At 38.8% G+C, this 19,648-nt stretch overlaps 1 protein-coding gene across 6 annotated transcripts in view; it reads right to left on the minus strand.

The window, feature by feature from the left end:
• Positions 1-14,841, minus strand: part of LOC136834444 (omega-amidase NIT2) — a 262,580-nt gene extending 247,739 nt beyond the window's left edge. Inside the window, exon 1 of one of the 6 annotated variants that reach the window (XM_067097048.1) lies at positions 14,512-14,841. The gene's annotated coding sequence lies outside the window, so the exon portion shown is untranslated. Of the gene's footprint in view, positions 1-14,041 lie in introns of all 6 variants that reach the window. The other 5 variants (XM_067097047.1, XM_067097045.1, XM_067097046.1 and 2 more) reach the window with 5 other exon arrangements.
• Between the last annotated feature and the right edge of the window lie 4,807 nt (positions 14,842-19,648).

The raw sequence follows: 19,648 nt of genomic DNA on the forward strand, positions 1-19,648 counted from the left end.
TATATATATATATATATATATATATATATATATATATATATATATATATATATATATATATATATATATATATATATATATATATATATATATATATATATATATATATATATATATGAATGTCTTTTACTGTAATACCACAGTGTAATATGTATATAAGAAGGCCCATAAAACACTACTTGAACGCTGCAACCATATATTTCAAGACCTTCTGTGCCCCTTTCACTGGTAAAATATGGACATAAAATGTTACAGGAGTATATATACAAAGCATATGTAAGTGTGGCATTAAGTCTCCGATGGTATGCAGTGACCGTTCCCAAGAAGGAGGGAAAATAAACAATTCCCTGGTGGTTTTTGGCCTCATTAACCCCTGTTTTGCAATTCGTCTGGTGGCCGTGTTTTCTGGAGCACCTGTTTGAGAAGAGGTTTAAGGATTAACCCATCGATTTCATCCGCTTTCCAATGTCCTCCTGACAAGTTCATATTGTTGGTTTGATTGATGATAGCAGATTCCAGCATCTTTATTTTGTACGGACAGCTACTTTTGAAAACCAGCTCTGCCCCACTCCAATTTATGGAATGGCCTCTATCCCTGATATGTAGAAAAATCCCTGAACTCTCCAAAGCATACCGTACCGACATTTTGTGCTCTGGCAATCTTTGCAGGAGGGACCTGCCCGTTTCTCCCATGTAAATCTCATTACAACTGCTGCACGGAATCTTGAAAACTCCGGCTTCTTCCCCTTTTTTATTCAAGTATACATTAACGAGCGAGCTCCCGATGGATTTGGGATAATGGAAGATAAAAGGATTGTTGGACCTGAGTTGTTCTGTGGCTTTTTGGATATTTTCGTCGTAAGGAAGCTTTATTTTGTTGTTAAAATCTATTTGTCTGTTGTGAGTGGGACCTTTGTAGCATATTTTATTCACTTTGTCAATAGCCTTCTCCATAAAGTGTGGTGGGTAGAGCAGTTGCGTTAGGTGTTGAATTCTTTATCTAGGTACTCATTTGAACATATTCTAAGCTCCCTAAGGAAAAAGTTGCACCCTACCATGATCTTTACGGAGACATCGTGGTAGCTTAAGAAATGAATATAGGAAACAGCGAAAGTGGGTTTCCTATATACTGTGAAGGCATATCTGTTCTGTTCTCTTATGATCAGTACATCTAGGAACGGCAATTTTCCTTCCCTTTTCCCATTCTGTTTTGAATTTTATGGTCGGAACTAGCGAATTTAGTCTATTAAAAATTCATTAAAGTCTCCCCAGCTATTGTCCCAGAAAGTAAAAATATCATCTACGTATCTAAGCCAGATCATATTGCAGGGTTTGATAGACAACAAAATTTCTGTTTCAAAATATTCCATGTACAAGTTTGCTAAAAGGGGTGATAAGGGACTTCCCATGCTACAGCCAAATTTTTGTTTGTAAAAATTACCATTGAAAGAAAACACGTTGTTAGTTACACAGAGGTTGATAAGTTTTAAAGTTTTATCTATGCCAAGAGGAAAATGGTCCTCATATGGTTGTAACTTCCTCTCTAAAAAAGACAACACGTTGGCGATCGGGACTTTAGTAAATAATGACTTGACGTCTAGGCTGAGCAATTTGATGTTATTTGAGGGGATGTTTAAACTATTAAATTTTTGTATAAAATCCTCTGCATGTTTGACAAGTGAGGATGAGAAGGTTCATAGAAAGGGTGATAACAGGTCTGCGAGCCTTTTTGATAATTTACACATGAAAGAGCCCCTGCTAGATATTATGGGGCATAAAGGAGACATACATCAATAAAGTTCAAGAACTTCTTACCGATGCGGAGACCTATGATTAATTAACGAAAGATCCCACAACAAATATTGCTGCTCAATTTAACAAACCAGTCAGAACCATAGGGAGCAATAAGAAGGACATAGAACTACTAGAGACATTCAAGGTAATCAACCTCTCTCTCCCCTAATAGCTGGGGAGACTTTAATGAATTTTTTAATAGACTAAATTCGCTAGTTCCAACCATAAAATTCAAAACAGAATGGGAAAAGGAAGGAAAATTGCCGTTCCTAGATGTACTGATCATAAGAGAACAGAACAGATATGCCTTCACAGTATATAGGAAACTCACTTTCGCTGTTTCCTATATTCATTTCTTAAGCTATCACGATGTCTCCGTAAAGATCATGGTAGGGTGCAACTTATTCCTCAGGGGGCTTAGAATATGTTCAAATGGGTACCTAGATAAAGAATTCAACATGATCTGCCAACACCTAACGCAACTGCTCTACCCACCACACATTATCGAGAAGGCTATTAACAAAGCGAATAAAATATACTACAAAGGTCCCACACACAACAGACAAATAGATTTTAACAACAAAATAAAGCTTCCATACGACGAAAACATCCAAAAAGCCACAGAACAACTCAGGTCTAACAATCCTTTTATCTTCCATTATCCCAAATCCATTGGGAGCTCGCTTGTTAACGTACAGACAGTCCCCGGTTTATGGTGGGCTCGGTTAACAGCGATTCGGTTTTATGGGGATTGTCTAGCGACGAAAATCGGCAATTTTCGGCGCCGAAAATCGCCAATAATTGGGCATTGGCGCCGATACATACCTAACACAGGTGCCGATAACCGAAAATCAGCACTTTTCGGCGCCGATAACCCCCAAAAGTCGCCAAAAAAGCGCCAAAAATCGCTGATTTTTTGTTAGCTTCAGCGCCAATTTTCAGTTGCCAGCGATTTTCGGTTATCATCACACCCTCAGAAACAGAACTCCGTCGATAACCAGGGACTGCCTGTATACTTAAATAAAAAAGGGGAAGAAGCCGGAGTTTACAAGATTCCGTGCAGCAATTGTAATGAGATTTATGTGGGAGAGGTGGGCAGGTCCCTCTCGCAAAGATTAACAGAGCACAAAAGGTCGGTACGGTATGCTTCAGAGAGTTCAGGGAATTTTCTACATATCAGGGATAGAGGCCATTCCATAAATTGGAGGTGGAATCTGCTATCATCAATCAAACCAACAATATGAACTTGTCAGGAGGACATTGGAAAGCGGATGAAATCAACGGGTTAATCCTTAAACCTCTTCTCAAACAGGTGCTCCAAGAAACACGACCACCAGACGAATTGCAAAACAGGAGTTAATGAGGCCAAAAACCACCAGGGGATTGTTTATTTTCCCTCCTTCTTGGGAACGGTCACCTGCATACCATTGGAGACTTAATGCCACACCTACATACGCTTTGTATATATACTCCCGTAATATTTCATCTGTCCATATTTTACTAGTGAACAGGGGCGCAGAGGGAAGTGCTCGAAATATATGGTTGCAACGTTCAAATAGTGTTTTATGGGCCTTCTTATATTGATATTGATATTATATATATATATATATATATATATATATATATATATATATATATATATATATATATATATATATATATATATATATATATATATATATATATATATATATATATATATATATATATATATATATACACATATACATACACAGCCAGCCCCGTATTCATGTTCTCATGATTCGCGGACTCACCTATTCGCGGATTTTTCTATAGAACATATATGCACATTATTCGTGGAAAATTCGCCCATTTGCGGGATTTTTCACCAAGAAATATTCACTAATTACTGTATTTTCATATTTTCATGACTAAATGCACTTTTTGTGATAAAACTATTAAAATACTCAGGTACCCTGGTAGTGCTCAAGTTACAGTAATTCACCTTAAGATACAGTAAACCCCCCGTATTTGTGTTCTCACGATTCGCAGACTCACGCATTCGCGGGTTTCTCTGTGGAACATATCTACCCATCATTCATGGAAAATTTGCACATTCACGGTATTTTTCACTGAGAAATATTCACTAATTACCGTATTTTCATATCAGTTTCATGAATAAATGCACTTTTGTGATAAAACTATTAAAATACTCAGGTATAAGCATTTTTACAGGGTTTTTCTTTTGTTTAAACTATCAAAATGGGCAGTTCTTAGAGGGGTTTTATGTATTTGCAGATTTCAGCTATTCGCGGGGGATGCAGTATGCATCCCCCGTATGCGGGTTCACTGTAATTCGATTTTGTGATTTTGCAATTAATACCGATACGACAATATTTATAAAAGTATTATTCTTCTTATTGATGACATTATCGAGAATCTTATCAAACTAGAATGCAGACAGTATTGGACTTTTTAAAAACTTTCGCAGTAAATTGAGTCGACTTCCCGCATAACCAGCTAGTACCTGAAATATTTTTAACACTTTCCATGCTTGCCTCAGCCGAGACGAGAGTAACTGCTCCTCCAGGTACTAGCTGGTATGCGGGAAGTCAACTCAATTTACTGCGAAAGTTTTTAAAAGGTCCAATACTGTCTGCATTCTAGTTTATAAGATTCTCGATAACGGCATCAATAAGAAGAATAATACTTTTTCTGTCTTTACGTCCAGTTGTCGTTGCCATACTTTTAATACTTTACACACAGGAATGCTTAGAATTTCCCAAAATATGCGGAAAATATATCTTATGATGGATTTCCTTTAGCAATTTTTGCTTCATGAAACAGTAATATTCTATTTTTTCCTCTTGATATATGTTCCCCTTCAACATCCATTAATGTGATTATCATTTTTCATGAATGGACTGATATTGTAATCATCCTATTGAATTTGAAGCCAATTTTTTACAATAATACCAGTCACCGTAGTCTAAATCAGCTGCATTCATTTACTTGTGAGGTGAAGAATGCTGTGTACCGAGCGCTTAACAATAAAAATGCCATTTATGAAACTACTGATTAATTAATTCTTCTTTTCCAGAAATTAGTCCTTACTTGAGAGTTCACTCACACTAATTTCGTTATTTCTAAAACAAAAATATTGACAAAACCATAAAATAAAAACTTACAGTTTTCTAACTACAGGCAGTCCCTGGTATATGACGGGGTTCCGTTTTTACGCCGCATCGTAAATCGAAAATCGTCGAAAATCATCAAAATCCTAAGAAAACCTTATTTTTAATGCTCTGGGTGTATTGAAAATGATGTAAACTGCATTTTTATTGAGTTTTTCACAAAAAAAAAAACTCCAAATTTTTATTATTCTGCCGTTTTGGAGCCATATATCTTCCGTCGGATCGGCGTACAATGCGTCGTAACCCCGGAACATGCGTCATAAACCAGGAAATAATTTCTGATGAATATATTTGAAAAGCGTCATAACCTTGGAACGTCATAAGCCAGGGACTGCCTGTATATGGCATCATACGACCCACATGTTTACAACCTAGTGTTCTAATCCCCACACACCCAGCCCTGACCAACTCAGTAGGAAGCATTGTGTAGAGAGAGAGAGAGAGAGAGAGAGAGAGAGAGAGAGAGAGAGAGAGAGAGAGAGAGAGAGAGAGAGAGAGAGAGGATGCACTATCCAGACAGTGAGGGAATGTAACTATGTTAATGTAATTTCACATACACACACACACACACATTTATAAATATATGTGTGTTTGTGTGCATATGTGTTGTGTGTATAAATCCACGCACTTTATAGCCATAGCAAAAGCTCTCATATTTCACAGGTAATCGATTAGTGTTCCATCGGATAAAAGAATACTAACATGTGTACTTTACTTTCTCTAATGCTTACTTTTACAGGCATCATTTTTTGGAAAGGGCAAACCTATTGTATAACTCTGATATGAATGCATGAAAATATGCATAGGTAACCCAATATATTTCAGTAATTTTGCAGTCATGTTATCAGTATAAATTAATTTTTCTGTATGTAAGCAATTGTTGTTTGAAATAACAGATCAGTGAATACAGTATATACTGATCCTGGGTGATATTTTAGCGATGGCCAAGCTCTAGTTGACAAGGAATACTGTACATAGTTTCCTAACTTCAGATTTATCAACACTGTGTGAGAATTTTATAACAGGCTGTAATTAGTACATACATGACAGACATATACAGCTATCTGGATTTACCAAAAATATTTGCTTTTATATTAGTCATACTTTATAGTTCAGCAATATATTTTTTATGATTTATTATTTATTGTTGTAATTAAATAAATTTTAATTGTTCAAGTGTATATTTTTTTAGATTTTCATAGGAATTCATATCAGATATCGGCATTAGTTATGTTATATTTTCATAAGGCTGACATCTGAAAAAATCGTCACTTTCATAACACTGATATGTTCAGTCATTGAAAGAATGCCATATTACTTGCAATGAATGTAAGTGTGTGTGTGTGTGTGCAAGTGAGAGAGAGAGAGAGAGAGAGAGAGAGAGAGAGAGAGAGAGAGAGAGAGAGAGAGAGAGAGAGAGATATATAATGCATATGGTAAGAACAGCGCCCACTAGTTTTTCTTTTTAGCGCAGCTACTGCCAAACTGGGAATCTCCTCAGAGAGAAATATTACAGTCTTTGTATGTTGTATAAAGTACATATTTTATATAGGTTTAGGTTGAAACAATAAAAAACATACAATTTTTTTCCCTTGAGCTTCTTCACAATGAAAAACTCTTGGAGATTATACATTTGAAAACTGAAAGTGTTGAATTCTTTTGATACTTTCAGCCTACGCAGCATAAGTAATTTCAGCACTGTTTTTAGGGGGGTAAGGTGAACGTGGATAATTGGTAGGTGGCAAAGCCATGGTCTTTCTTAGACCATGGGCAAACCTATTTACATGGCATATGCGGGAGTGTCTTTGTTCAATTTCCTAGCCTCCACATACATCAGGTATGGCAGGTGTGACCAGAAAAACCATTTGCTTGAGATTAGTGCCAGAGATTTATCCCAGGGGAAAAGTGGGTTAAGCTTGAATGACTGTTTGTGGACAGGACCACATATAACAGCTGACCTGCTCAAAGTTCTGCTGCAGTTTAAAACAAAATCATTTGCCTGTATGAGTGACACAGAGAAGGCATTTTTAATGGTGCCACTCAGGGAAGCAGATAGAAACAGTAAATTGTTGGTGTATAGGTTTCGAGTTGTTTTATTTGGAGCTACGTTTTCCCTTTCTGCTAAATGCAACAATTAAGAAACACCTAACTATGATACGTGATGTAGAAAGGACAAAAAGAGGACTATACGTAGATAACTTGCAGTTCACTAGCAATGATAATATTGAACTGGTAAATTTTTTCTTTGAAGCAAATACGATATTTGCGCAGGCACATTTTTATCTGAAAGAATGGAGAAGTAATAATAACTCGTTGCAAACTATTGCTACAGCATATTTGATTAGTGCCCAATAACAAATAACTGATAAGGTTTAGGTCTGAACCGGGACAAAGAAAAAGATAACTTGACATTACATCTAAGGTAAGTAAGTTCAGCTAGACTAAGGGAGAAGTGTTGAGAACTGTTGCACGGATTTACAATCCATTAGGAGTGCTTCTACCTGTTAATATTAGGCTAAGGATATACCTGCAGAATTTGTGGAAGCAACAACTGGATTGGGATGAACAACTCCCAGACCCCTTACAGAACCAATGGGTTGAGTTGTCCGAAGACTTGGAAAAATGTCTTGATATTTCCTGTCATAGGAATACAGTACTAGCCTAGGAAAGAGGGGGGGGGCTCCTTATACACATTCTGCGATGCAAGTGAGTTAGTGCATGGTTGTTTAGCCTATAGAGTTAAGAACGAAAACTCTTATTTAATGGTGGCAAAGGCAAGATAGCACCCATTAAAGAATTAACTGTTCCAAAACTTGAGTTGATGGCATTGTTGTTAGCAACAAGAATGGCCAAATTTATTAAAGAATCCTTTGAGAAGGATGAGTTTGTAGAACTGTTTGTTTGGTCAGACAGTAAAGTTGCTTTAAGCTGGCTAATATCGAAAAGTGTTCTCCCTGTATTTGTGAAAAATAGAGTACAGGAAATTAACTCTTTAATTCCAGAGGTGGCCTTGTCCTATGTGCTTACAGATGATAATCAAAGTGACCGGTTGGCATGTGGGAAAAGGACAAAATGATCTTGGACAGTTCTTTCTAGTGGGAGGGACCCCCTTGGTTAAAAGATTCCTCTTGGCCAATGGATAGGTCATGGGTTGGTGGATCACTTGTGCAGGGTAGGGAAGAGAACATTTTGGTCAATACTGTATTGTAGGGGACAACCTGAATGGTAATACTCACTTGCTGAATTGGGAGAGATTAAGTAAGATTAAAAAGGTCTATAGGACCACAGCGTGGATCCTATGATTTTTTAATAATTGTAGGAGTTCAACCAATATGAAGAGGCATGGTGAACTGAGCTTGGAAGAACTCCAAGAGGCAAAGAATAAGACTATTGCCATCATACAAAAGGAATTTTTCCAAGAGGAATATGAGAGTTTAATGAAGGGGGTAAGAAAACCAAAACTACCTCTCGTACACCAGTTGAATCTTTACCTTGACAATGGGGTAATAAGGTGTAAGGGTAGACTAGAACACGCATAGTCGAAGCTGCTAAGTTTCCTATACTATTGCTGAAGAGTTGCTATGTTACTCAGGTAATTATTAAAGAACATCATGATGCTAATGCTCATATGGGTGTAAATGCAACTGTGGCAAGTGTCAAGCAGGAGTTCTGGATCCCACAGATAAAGCAACTAACTAACAATATATTACACCATTGTGTTATTTGTAGGAGAATGCAGGGGAGGCCCTATAGGCCCAATATAGTTTCTCCATTACCCAAGTTCAGGGTGCAATGTAAGCAATCTTTTAGTACCACAGGCGTGGACTACACCGGCGCAACATGGGTTAAGATAAAGGGACAGAGCCCTGAAAAGGCTTATAATCATCTTATATATGTACCCAATAACCAGAGGCATACATGTGGAACTCGTTGATAACCAGTCCTGTGACTCGTTCCTCATGAGTTTTAAGAAAATTCTGCAGCAGAAGAGGTTTCCCAGCACTCATGTTGAGTAATAACGCCACCATGTTTGTAGCGGCATCAGAATACCTAAAGGCCATGTTGGAGAATCCCATGGTAAAGGAACATCTGTTAGATATAAAGTGTAACTGGAAGTTCATTCCAGCAAGAGCACCTTGGTTTGGCACGATATGGGAAAGGCTGATAGGAATTCTTAAGTCATGCCTAAAAAAGATTGTAGGTCAAGCCTTACTCAGTTTTGAGGAACTGTCTTGTGCACTGGCAGAACTAGAAGGAATTATCAATGATCTGTTGCACTGGTAGAACTAGAAGGAATTATCAATGATCTGTTGCACTGGTAGAACTAGAAGGAATTATCAACGACAGATCATTAAGTTGCATGCCCGGGGATTTGAATCAATTGGAAATTGTAACCCCTAACCATTTGATCTATGGAACAAAACTTACTGTAAGTCCTTCACAAGCAAAGTAGTAAACTGGGAAGAGATCTCTGGTGATCCTACCTATGGACAAAGAGAGTTCACTGAGAAAAGATTCCTGTATGTATTCAGGTTGAGCTACAACCTTTGGAAAAGATGAGAGGAGTATTTAACAACATTAAGAGAGACTCATCTAGTACGGATGATGCATGGTTCTTGGCCCAGGATAGGGGAAGTAGCCCTCATTCATGACGAGGGGCCAAGGAGCAAGTGGAAGTTGGGCCAAGTGATCGAGTTACATATGGGGTGAGACAAGGTCCCAAGAGTGGCTATTCTAAGAGGAGCCCATAGCCAGCTCATGAGACCTGTATTAAGTTATACCCCTGAGAGCTGTGGCAAAAGATAAGGAAAATTAATCCTCCGACAGACGACATTCAGTCAAGCACCCATTTGAGCAGAAGGGCTGCTCAAATAGCTGCAGAAGTCAGAAGGGCATTGATAAGAACAGGACTATTGTAAATAATGTAGGCATTAGTTTTTCTTGCAGGGGAGTATGTCCAAACTTCGACAAGAGAGACTACTTTTCCGCAAGTTGTGGTATGGTTTTATGTATTCTTTCTAAATTTACGTGAAGTGGAAATGTGTATTACGTACAAGAAAGATACAGTAAACCCCATATTCGTGGATTTCTCTGTGGAACGTATCTACCCATTATTCGTGGAAAATTTGCCCATTGGTGGCATTTTTCACTGAGAAATATTCACTAATTACTGTATTTTCATATTTTCATGACTAAATGCACTTTTTGTGATAAAACTATTAAAATACTCAGGTATAAGCATTTTTAGAGGGTTTTTTGTGTTTAAACTATCAAAATAGGCAGTTCTCAGTGTTTTTATAGGGGCTTTAATTATTTGCGGATTTTAGCTATACATGGGGGGGTGCAGTACGCATCCCCCGCGAATACGTGGAGTTTACTATATTAAGTTTTGTGGTGTTTGTAGTTAGTTGTGAAAAGCATTGTGTTTGGCTGTTTCGTGTATTTAATTGTAAGTATGCGTGTAACGGTGCTTAACTACCAGACATCATTTGTTTGTTCAGTTGTCAGTCGAATGTTTGGTTGTGGTTAAAGACAGCCATGAAGTCAGTCTCATCACAGCTCTGGTGCAGTGCAGTTCTATCTAGTAGGGATCAAGAAAAGGGAATGAGCCATAGTTGTTGGTGCCTTCAAGTCCACCTAAGTATTCCTTTTCACCTTAAAGTTCATTTAGGGAGATTTCCTTCAGGAGATATATATGTAAATGTAAGGAGAATTTCTTGGAGTGTGCTTTGGATGAGGGTTATGAAGTAAAGATTGTGCTCATGCCAATCTCATTCCAATTGAGACTGGGAATATTGAATGCACCATTTGAGCTAACAACAAATTTATATTGTTTATGTCTTAGATTAATATGCACAATGCAATGCAATGTTTTAAGTGCAATTTGGAATATGAGTGAAGTAACCTGGGCGTTGTAGTATAAGACTTAGGCTACGATTAGGTTAGTATGTTTCAAACCATTTAGGCTATACAATTACACTTACGATTTGAAATGCTCTACTTGTTCTGAATGAGTCAGAATAAGAACTAAGCAAGAGTTCTGCATCAGGTATTACTTCAAAAAATTATTTTTCCTATAATATTTTGGTTGTTTATTAAGAATTTACCATGATTTTTCGTTGGTCAACCGCAATTAACTCGAGAAGTGGTACGCTGGCCATCCTGGAAATGCTATCGTGCAAGTGTAGCGTTAGGCTGTAGAAGAGCTTTTGGTAAAAAGTGGGGTTACCATCATGGCCTGCTAGGTTAGGTTAGGTTAGGCTGGGGGACGTTAGGTTGCTACAGTTCCTTTTAAAATAGGTTTCCTTAGTCAACCCCTTAAACATATCACTCCCTGATGACTTGCGCAAGTGCGGAACCATTCCATAACAACATGACACGGCGGTCTGGTCTTTCTCCCAATGTTTCCAAAACCCTGCCTTCCCGAAGGATCCCCAACCATGTTGGGTAGATATGATCAACACTAAACACCACCACCTCCTTCATCAGCATCACTAAAAGTATAAGAAAAATCAGTCCAGCAGATCTAAGCCGGCTGTCTGCGGTGAGCTAGGCTATGGCAGTTGACGTTTTTCTATAGAACTTTATCTGCTGAACAAGAATTTAAAGTAATATTTTGTTGCTCAGATGTAATTAAGCTGTAAATTATCTTAGAACTGGTGCGGTAAAACCCTTTCGAGAATAACTAACAGTAAGGGGGACCCGTTGGGAATTCGGGGTTTTTGGTGGGGTAAGTAACTTGGGAAAAGGTTTGGGTACATTATTGTGGTATTTCCTGTTATATATGTCATTTGGAATACAAAAAACAAGCGTAAAAAGAAGGGCGAATAAATGGATAGTGGGAGCCGTTCCAAAGGCACTTTTCATTCATTACTAGTACTACTGATTCTAAGCCTGGTAATTCTAAGCCAGCTGTCCGCAGTGAGCCAGACTGTGGCAATTGGCGTTTTTCTATGTTATTTTACTTGCTTTACAAGAATTTAAAGTAATATTTTGTCGCCCGGTTGTAACTAAACTGTGATAGACCTTTGAAGACTGCACGACTTGAATTACCTAACGCAGGGTAGGTCTAAGCCGGCATTCCGCGGCAAGCCCGCCCCCCCACCTCCATAGCTAATACAGCAGAATTGTAACCAGTAAACACCTCTAGGGTACGTTATGCAGGTATTTTTAGGGGTGTTTACTGGTTACAATTTTGCCGTATTAGCTATGGAAGGGTGGGGGCTTGCATGAATGCTGGCTTAGACCTATCCTGCGTTAGGCAATTCAAGTCGGCGTAGTCTTCAAAGGTCAATGACAGCTTAGTTACAGCCGGCCGACAAAATATTACTTTAAATTCTTGTAAAGCAAGTAAAATAACACAGAAAAACGTCAACTGCCATAGTCTAGCTCACCACGGACAGCCGGTTTAGAATTACCTAAGCCTTAACATGCATGTGCTAGCTTTCGGTTCACCAATCAGCAACTGCCAGTTTTCTGCGCTCAGTGAGAGCTGCGAGAGACTGGCAATTGACGTTTTCCCGGGTAATTCTATATATTAGCTCCGCGCCTGTTTTTACCTTTTCAACTGGTTTTTTCTACACTTTTAGGGTTCTGATACTGGTGGTGCATCTGTTTGTTGTCAGCCAAATGGAATGTCCCTTCGCCGTATTTATTACTGGCCCGGGGGAGCGGGGGGGGGTACCCATACGTTAACAAGATATTGTACTTGCCAGACAGGATATGAACCGTTCGAAACAGACGTAGCCGTGCTCTGTCTTGTGAAGATCGCGTATGGAAACCCCTTGTTGGATGGACTTCAGGGGTTAATTACAGGTTAATTACACTTGAGCGCCAAAAATTAAAGGTAAATTCATAATTAGCAACCAAACAACAGTAGAATAAGTTAAGTTGGAAGGCAGTCGCCGCCGTGGACCTACTGTATAATTCTACCATGTTTTGTTTCCCGTTTACGAAAGCTTCGAATAGTGTGCAGGGGAGCTAGACTATGGCAATTGACGTTTTTCTATGTTATTTTACTTGCTTTAGAAGAGCTTAATGTAATATTTTGCCAGTCGGCTGCTGCTAAACTGTAATTTACCACTGAGCTGTGTGTGACCCACTGGTACAGATGTGCAGTTTTCAAGGGTCAATTACATTTTAGTTACAGCCAACTGACAAATTATTATATTAAATTCTTGTTCAGCAGGTCAAATAACATAGGTAAACGTCACCTGCCATAAGCTAGCTCACTGCAGACAGCCGGCTTAGAATGACTATCAGTCCAAGGTAAGGTAATTCTAAGCCGGCTGTCCGCGGTGAGCTAGACTGTGGCAATTGGCATTTTTCTATGTTATTTTACTTGCTTTACAAGAATTTAAAGTAATATTTTGTTGCCTGGTTGTAACTAAACTGTGATAGACCTTTGAAGACTACACGACTTGAATTACCTAACGCAGGGTAGGTCTAAGCTGGCATTCCGCGGCAAGCCCGCCCCCCCACCTCCATAGCTAATACAGCAGAATTGTAACCAGTAAACACCTCTAGGGTACGTTATGTTGGTATTTTGAGGGGTGTTTACTGGTTACAATTTTGCCGTATTTGCTATGGAGGGGTGGGGGGCTTGCCGCGGAATGCTGGCTTAGACCTATCCTGCGTTAGGCAATTCAAGTCGCGTAGTCTTCAAAGGTCAATGACAGCTTAGTAACAGCTGGCCGACAAAATATTACTTAAATTCTTGTAAAGCAAGTAAAATAACACAGAAAAAGGTCAACTGCCATAGTCTAGCTCACTGCGAACAGCTGGTTTAGAATTACCCAAGGTAATAGTCTGCGTGGAGTTCTTGCTTAGAAACACGTATGGTTTGTGTGTGTCAGGGAATTTGAAATACATCTTAAGTATTACAAAACTTTTCAATGAGGTTTGTGCACATAGGCTAGCCTGAAGCCTTAACTTAAGAAGCTCTACAAAGTAGCCTGCTTGCAATTATACTGTACAGTATATGGTTCATGCTTCTTCAGAGACTTTCAAGTTAAAAGTTAAGTATACCTCAGTTTTAAGAGACTTTCAAAAATCATCAGACCAGCTTATTAAACAAAATTAAATGACCATACTTGCTTAGCCTATCAGACAGTCAGTTAATAAAGGTGGGTGCTCGCAACTCATGTAACCTGACGTTAGCCTCATTAGATTTAGGATTCGGCCTACCACCACTTACAGTTGACGGCACCTGGCCCAGCTGACAGTCAGTTAACAGAAAATAACGCTGCAGTGATCGTCAGGAGTTGAAGCTGAGGCACAAAGAGATGATAATGAGAACTGATAACCCTTGGGCATTACATGTCAAGGCTGGTGCAGCTCGTTGTGTTGTTATTCGACAGCAGGGCACCGGTGGCGACAGCAGGGTAGTAGCAGCCGGTGTACCGCTTCGTGCGTCTGACAACCTTGCAAGTTTGTTTACAATAATCAGCTGATAATATTCCGGTACGTGCATGCGGCTGACCGCTGAGACTATTGTGGTCAAGGTCTAGAGAATACATCACAACCTTAATCATTGTAACAAAACATACAGTTCGAGAATTACCTCTCATTTTTCACTGTTCACAAAATACACATTTACGTTTTTTAAGTTCTAAAGTGCAGCACTTCGTGAAACCCAGCTGGGGTCAGAGAGAACTGGCCGGGGTATTATTTTTTCACATTTAAATAACCAACTGGCGAATGCTTGACGTTACATGTTAGAATAAGTGATTGTATGGATAAAGTGGACTGTATCGTAATGTCAAAAAACCGATAAAGCCTTAGGTAACAACACCACGCTCCCTTTGCTGTTTCTAAATTACAGGGAGATATCTCTCAACCCAGTTCAATTTTAACGAGGATAACACACAAATGTTCTTAAAGAATGGTACAGCTATGCTCTTACGTGATACGACATGATTGCAGGATTTCGTTCAAAATTCACGACCTAGCAACTAACTTGCTCCTATTTGTATCTTATTTCAATGCAAAAACAAGATTATTTCATACAATAAGGCCATACTATTGTTAGGAAAGTAAATTTCTATTATTTTCAATATTTGATGAATATAACACTCCTTCAATTACAATATGCTTGTGCACTTTCATTTGTTTTTCTCTCATAATGCCTTTTCTTGTTGTTGAGTCGCTCCGCCAACCTTTTGTAGTTGTGCGTCCTGTTTCTGTCTTCCAGAATTAACCCCGTCGATTTGGGACCACCTTGACATTATGAGGGAGCTCTTGAACCCCAGGAATCTGTTCCCGGGATTGAGTCCAACAGTCCCATATGCCATTCTTTATTTATTTTAATTAATTTTTGCAGAAATTTCTGCTTTTGCTAAAATTTATTGGACCTGATAAATAGGAGAAGATATCATAATTGGGACTGGGTTTATAACCGAAGCCAAATAGTGGGAATTGTGGTAGGACCATCAACTGCCCAATAATGTTCGGACCTGAGAGATATCAGGAGGAACTATTCTTTAAGGGGTGGACCACGGATTCCAGGGGGGTCTGGTTCTGGGGACAGGACTCTTGGCATTCTATCCAGTTTGCCCATGATGTGATTAGGGTGGGGATGATTGTATTCTTGTAATACTCTCCATGCTAGCAAGTGGGTTTGGGCCACTCTAATCACGTTGTGCCATCCCCCTCTGGGGTAGGGTAGGGGGTGGACATTTGGGAGTCAGTTCTCACTTGTGCCGTTGGTGAAAGAATATACTCCACGAAAAGCTGATGATATCTTTTTAAGGTTTTCATGTTTAATTATTTTTTCCTCCCCTCAATCTTTATGACAAGTCATTATAAGGATTTGAGTACCCCTGGACCCTTTGATGGTAGTGACTCGGCACAGTTGACAGCTGCTGGAACCTCCTGTGACAACCTTTCTTTAGAAAAATCAAAATGTAAATACACTGGAACCTTATACTCCAGTACAAAACAAACCCAAAAGAAGTAAATATCGTCTTAACCCAACCTTGACTCACTTCGACTCCCTCTTTGGGAGTGGAAGTTGGTCAAGGTTTTTACCTTAGAAACAGAACGGAAAATTTCAGCCATAAAGTTGGAAAACTACCTATTAAACGGACGTTCAACAACAAAGATGTCGTTTAGACAGATAAGAGAAAATACGTGGCTGATAGAAGCCACAGCAAAGAGTCAGTCTGAGGACCATATGTCTATAACAACAACAGATAATATAAAAGTAAAAATTAAAAACATGACACTATGAACAGCATTTAGGGCACCATTGTGCTCCCTGAGAACAGTGATGAACCAATCAAAAAGAATATTCTCTTGGACTCTCTTAAAAAAGATATCCCAGAGTCCAAGATTGTGAGGTATATAATATACCGAGTAAACAAAAAAATAAGAAAATATTAAAAAGCACGAAAATAAAATTTGAGGGTCAAGATCTACCCCAAAAAATAAAAGTTTTTGGTCAAAACAGATAAATAAGGCCCTATGTCCCAAAGCCACTACAGTGTCAAAACTATAGTGAATATGGGCACGCAAAAAAATAGTCAAAACGAACCTGTATGTGCATATTGTGTATCTGAAGAACATGCCACACAGTGGAATTGCAGCAAACCAAAATGTATAAACTATGGGTACAATCATCATGCAAGATCCAAAGAATGCATGTATTACATGTACAACACAGAATTGAAAATGCTACAAGAAAGAACAGGAATGTCTATTAGAGAGGCTAAATTAGAACTGAAAGTGAGAGGAATTCAAGATCCTGCCAAGAAACTTACATAAGCCTTGACAACAAGAACTAATAATGAATCAAAAATACATATAGAAAGAAGTAACAAACCGCAGCCCAATAAATCTCAAGAAGAAAATAATGCTTTACAGAAAAAAATAAAATGGTAAAGAATCAAGAAACAGGCACAAAGGATCTTTTTCTTCGTTTTAACGTGCTTTTTCCCATTTTTATATGGGGTAAGCACGATGCCTTATTTGAAGGACTTTGATTTGGCGTTGGGGTAGGCCATAGCCTCGATCGGCTGCCCTGCCTGACATTGCTTAGACCCCGGTAACGAATGTGTACATGTATCGTACCAAATCCCCAGCCCCTTTCTCCCAGCAGCAAGGAGAACTGAGCGGTTAGGTCAACAGTTCGAGACGTGTGAGGTGTCTGTTATGTTTTTAGATGTTGGGGTGGCTTTGTTTATGTGTGTATTAGTCTGCAACACCCACTTGCTTTCAGCAAACCTATCCGTTGATTACATATGTAATCCCAGGGTGTCTACATGGATAGCAAAGTGTCCGCCTCTCTGACCGGTCGGCTGCGGATTTGAACCCACGCCACAGACCTCTATGAAGTCCGAGGCTGCTGCTCTACCGACCGAGCCATCGAGGCTCTAAACAGGCACAAAGGATATGGGTGACATTTTATCCAACTCTTGTGAAAAGTTAATGCACTTAGCACAAGATGATGATACTACTACAGAAGAAACAGAAGAAAGTCGTGATGGAGTGGAAATTTAAGATAAAAAAAGGCCTTTGGAGAGAACACCACCCAAAACAAATAAACAAACTATAATTACAGCAACATCGGTTAAACCGAAGACAAAAGATATAAAGAACAAAAACAAACTAAGAATATACCTTTATCTCCTAAAATAATAGTAAAACCTATGGATACAGATATCCAGAACACTGAAGTTAAAGACAACAATGATTGTGTCAAGGGAGAAGAGATTACCCCGTCACCAATAATTGGTAAAAGAGCAAATGAAACAAGGAATGTACATGAAAACACATATGGATGTAATGATTGTTTTGTAGAATTATGCAATAATAACAAAAACTTAACAAAAGATGGTTTAACAAACATTATAAGAAATTTTATGAAATATAGAAAAAATTAAACCACGGGTTTGAGTACCCATGAAAAAGGTTGCATGTGCATTGAGCAATTAGTATAGTATAAAGAAAAACAAATGAATGTCAGGAGTATATTATTAGAAAAAATGCAAATTGATAATACAAAAAAAGGGAGTAAAACTCGACCGCTATAATAAAATATTTTCATTAACTATATTATGCACTGGAATGTAAATGTTCTGCAGACCAGATTACACCTAGTAGAAATACAACGATTACTAAGGGAATACGAACCAGTGATATTATGTTTACAACATGTCAACAAAACAATATCTACAATAGGTAAATATACCTTAGCATCTGCATCTAGAGAGGAAGAAGGAAATTTAGGTATTGCTATATACTGTATGTACATAACAAAGTATGTTATGACAGAGTACCTGTAAATTTTACTGATCTGCAAATATCGAGTATTAGAATACGAATAAAAAACGATAGTTATGTAATTTATAATTTATGCAACCAACCTAATAAAAATTATGATTTTGACAAACTTAAAGAATTACTTAATATCAAAGAACTTACATTAATAGTAGATGATTTTAATGCTCACAACCCGATGTGGGACTGTAATTGTACAGACTCAAATAGAGCAGGAAGTAAAATAGACGAATTCATAGATTCATATGACGTGAGCTGTTTAAAGGGTAATGAAATCAGCACATATTTTTCTAAAACACAGGTAACTTCGCCGCCCTTGGAGACAAGCCAGGCACTACTTAAGGGAGTGGTTGAGTCACTGCCACATGAGGCACTAATTCGAGACAGCTGGCCCTTGCACCAAAAGAAAAAGTTGGGTGACCACGCAACACGAGATCACCCATGCAGTCCACAGAGTGAACCACGAGATCAAGCCGGCACGGTAGAAAGTGTATGACTCCTGTAAGAATGGGAAATCAATCCAGGCAAAGGGATAAGAGGACCAACCCATGACGCCTCTCGTCAGAGACACACTGGATGCAAACCTAACACCTACTACCCTTTGAGCTCTGCTCCCTAAGAGCCAATTCCCAAACTACATGGTTGACTTCCGGTCCAGTATATTTCCAGTGCCAGTTCCTTAAATGCCACCCCTCCCATCATCCGTGCTTCTATGAGGACCCATCTCTCAGACACCAGGTACAGTGCCAGGAATTCGAGTTCTGCCAATCACATAGTACTTTTTTCTTTTGCTATTCCATTTTCCGTGTTTCCAATGCAATTCTCATACAGACCTGACTGTTATTATTTATGTTCATAAGTGAATTTGTGAGAGAGGTGTAAAATAATGAGCAAGAAGACAAGTATTGCTGGTTTATTGATGAAGTGACCCGCTTATAAAGCAGCGTGCAGACGTCTGCGTATAACGCAGAGACCGCGGGTACAAAAATTTACAGGTGACCTAAGGTCAAACTATTTCTCTACACAAAACAGGACAGGTACATACAGAAAACATAATGATTAACAATGACTGGTTAGACATAAAAATACTCTGTCACATATACGTGGTGCAAGGTCAAATGAACAGATAATAAATATACAATTTGTAATAATGATAATAAAACTGTGTCCGTCCGACCTTAGGTCACACGTGAAGGCACCGCAGAAAACGGGATGTTCATTACAGAGAACCCATTGAGCGGGGACTTTACAATACTCCCCCCCAAGACGTAGGTAACGTCTGATCAAAGCAGGTATCTGCTGGGGTGGCGGAGGGGGCCTCACTTTCTCGATGGTCGTCTTCTTCGGTGCCCTGTGGAGGGCTGTGTTGGGGTGCCCTCCTGTCTGGTCTCGGGGCTTTCCAGGGCGCCCACGACGTTTTC

Source organism: Macrobrachium rosenbergii, chromosome 53, assembly GCF_040412425.1.
Source record: "Macrobrachium rosenbergii isolate ZJJX-2024 chromosome 53, ASM4041242v1, whole genome shotgun sequence".
Classification (NCBI taxonomy): domain Eukaryota; kingdom Metazoa; phylum Arthropoda; class Malacostraca; order Decapoda; family Palaemonidae; genus Macrobrachium; species Macrobrachium rosenbergii.